Here is a 3,491-nt window from a genome sequence, read left to right on the forward strand (position 1 = left end):
AAATTTGTTTATTTTTTTTTAAAACATCCATTCGGCGCTTTTTTGTTTTTTTTTTGGCCCAAAACTCTTAAAAACATGTATATTACATGTGTTATTTTTTTCAAAAAAAAAAAATGTTGGGAGGTTGGGTAAAAATGGGGGAGTTTTGAGTTTCCAAAGTTTTCTAAAAACAAATGAGAAGAAAAAATTTGTAAGAATAAAAAGAATAAGTTTTAAACCAATAGAAATGCTCCATTTACTTCATTTAATATTTGTATTTAATGTTATTAATAAGGGCATATAGGTAAATTTCTAATTGTAATTAATTAGCTAACTAATTAAAATTGTAACCCACTTTTAAAAATTCTATTTCAAGATAAAATAATTTAGAATGAAGGACAATTTTCGACATGTGTAGGATAAATTTTAGTATGTGTAGGATAAATTCTTGAATGTGTATGATAAATCTAGACATGCGTAGGGTAAATTTTGCTAAGTGTGAGATATATGTAGGATAAATTTTGATATGTGTAGGAATAAAATGTTTTTTGCTTTATTAATAAAAGATAACATAATTAATGGGGGGAGTTATAAACTATTTAATGTTTTACCATTATGCCCTTTCTTCTTTTTCTTCTCACATTAAATTTCTTCTCAAATGAACCTTCCTCTCTCTCTCTCTCTATATATATATATATATATACTAGTCGTTTACCCGCGCGATGCGGCGGGAAACATATCAACATATCACTTAAGTTGGTGAGTTTAGGGCTATGTACGGGGATGTAGTTTCCGATGTGGCGTGCGACGACGATGGTGGCAGTGTAGTAGAACGTGAGGGTCGGTTGCGGCCTTCTTCAGAGGCGGAGAATCATCGGTGAGCGGCGATTGTTGGTTTTGTGATAGCGTTTGGTGGTTATTGTGTGACGGTCGGTTACCGGCCATTTACAATGAGGCCTTCGGCAGTTTTTGTCCGGATTCGAGTATTAATAGGGTACAATTGTTGCCCGTTCCGAGTATTGAGTTCAGAACACATACCCTATCTATACCCTACGGGTTGAGTCAGTTTTGTTTTCGGGTATAGAAAAACCAGTTCTGATTTTTTTTACCAGGTACGGTTATTTTGTGCACTTCTACGCATAAGACTAACAAACAAACACAAATTGGCACACTTCTGTTTATTTGGGAAAAAATTATTTCTTCTAAAGATTTAATTAAGATCATAGACTTTGATCTTTAACTTGTAGAATCCTTTAATATTTACAAAAATTAATATTACAACTCACGTCAATTATGAAGAAATAGTTGCACCACTGGAACAATACATTTTTACTTTTAGACACAAATGTTGGGAATCTGCTGCTAAAATGTGTAGCAATTAACTATAATTTTTTTTACTTTAAAAAATTTAATTGAGCTTCATATACATCAATTGCATCACGAAAGCAATGCCAAGAGAAATCCGGTCTAGGTCGTCCAGTTACAGCTTTTATAGCATGTCCATAACGCCAGTTATATGTAGATAAAATAAAAGACCTGCAAAACCTTAAGATAGTACAAATTATAGAGAACTCGAATAAAGCCATGTATGTGTTAAAGTCAAAATTAAAATATAAACCCATTTCACTTTAAGTAACTTTAAACCCATATCACTTGTTTGATTCATAGATATAAAACAACCCAACATAAATCCTGTAATTTACGTGTCCATATAGATTCAGTCCATTTAGGCCATATCACTTCTGGCCGAACAAGACAATGAATGCCCCTACTAATGAATCATGGGCATGGATTTTTAGGTACCTCGCTACTAAAGTATATCAAAGCCCTTCTCTTGAATGAACCAGCTACCTTTTCATAACAATATGAAGTGCAAAAGGCTTAAGTTACTTCAGCTTGTGAATCATATATAATTGTAACCTCAAGAAAGGTACATAAATGTCTTCATCTACAAGAGATCTGTGATGAAACAACTTTGCTCTGTTGGGTGTTTCCGCAAGAATAAATACCAAGTAGGTCAAATGATTGCAACATTAACTTAAGTTAAGATTACATCCTTAATAAGATTAAGGATGATGATAGGGCACCAATAGGAAATCAAAGAGCAAGTGTGATTAGTTTGGCTAGTTACCTGTAAGCATTTTATCAAAAGTCAACGCATATTTAGTGGTGTCCTCTTTCTGTATGTCACGCATAATGCTAATAAATACCCACACATAAGACGGACCACCCTGTGACACTCGAGTTTCAGTCTGACCTTGTTGACCAGCTTTGACTGACTTGACTCGGTTGACCCTTATTTGACCCGCCGCGCTCTTCGTGTTGACCAAGCTTTAACCAAGACCCGAACAAGCCAACACAGTCTTAAATCCTCTCCACCTGCGTATTTTAGTTATCATATCTATCCATATGAGCAAGAAATATTATAATTTTGTTGTTATACTATTCATGTGTACAGAAATACAAAACTTTTTTTCAAAAAAATATGAGCGATGTCGCTCGAGCTCGAACAACTTGTTAAGAGCTTTCAAGCCGAGGCAAGCCGACCAGTTTAACTTCGAGCCAGGAGCGAAGGATAGTTGGTGCCCGGGGGTGCAAGCTTGCATCTACATGTTATAAGGCAGTTGGTGATGAGAATGAGCAAACAAATACAACCAACTAACTTACAGGTTGCTAAAAGCATGCCAACATGCACACAAATTCGACCAGCCCTTAATTTAAAGCTCTTTACTCTACCAGTCTGGTCCGATAACATCCAACCTGAAATAACCATTTATACTTGATGGGTTAAATATTCCACCTTTAAACTTTAACTGATATTGAAGTGAAAAAAATTAGGCCAAGTTAATTCACAATTTATCAACATAGACCAAATAACTAACCAGCTTTATTAAGAATCTTCGCTGACATAGCAGGTTCATTTCTAGATGACATAGCCAGCAATAGTAGAACCCTGTTGGCCACACGACAGATATGAATACAAAAAATACATATAAGAACAAACACATACGACAGATATGAATAAAAATAGAGAAAAAAACTTATCAGCTGAAGCAAAATTATTATCTAATAATAATAACAACAACAACAATAGTAATATGACTTCTTTCTTACCTTCACACCAGCATTTTTTGCATAACTCCTGTATCTCTCGTGTTCGGCATACAAGATTCCTACAAATTACAATACTGGCACATGTGTCAAAACATCGTTTTCTTTAAGCTTTAGTTCTCTTTGGTTTACGGTTTTTTCATTTGCTATAATCTGCTCTAGAATTTCCATTTCATTCTACCAAAATACATATCATAACTTTAAAAATAATCTAGCAGATTAACAAAAAAACATAAAAAAACAATATATGAGTACCATTCTCTTCTCATAGCCAAGCTTCCCGTTTCTCATTTTTGTCTTTAGCTTCACATGCTCTAAGCTCCCTTTCACAATCTTTTAGCCGCCATTTGCTCATTCGCACCCGTTAAAACCGATTTAAGTTGCTCATTCACCTTCCTTTG

At 34.4% G+C, this 3,491-nt stretch overlaps 1 long non-coding RNA gene across 1 annotated transcript; it reads right to left on the reverse strand.

Moving 5' to 3' along the window:
- Positions 1-2,708: 2,708 nt before the first annotated feature.
- Positions 2,709-3,113, reverse strand: LOC110864189. The gene is made up of 3 exons (XR_002549708.1): positions 3,094-3,113; positions 2,862-2,932; positions 2,709-2,739 (listed from the first exon to the last, which is right to left on the reverse strand). It is a non-coding gene; the product is annotated as an uncharacterized LOC110864189 (long non-coding RNA).
- Positions 3,114-3,491: the final 378 nt, after the last annotated feature.

Source organism: Helianthus annuus, chromosome 6, assembly GCF_002127325.2.
Source record: "Helianthus annuus cultivar XRQ/B chromosome 6, HanXRQr2.0-SUNRISE, whole genome shotgun sequence".
Classification (NCBI taxonomy): domain Eukaryota; kingdom Viridiplantae; phylum Streptophyta; class Magnoliopsida; order Asterales; family Asteraceae; genus Helianthus; species Helianthus annuus.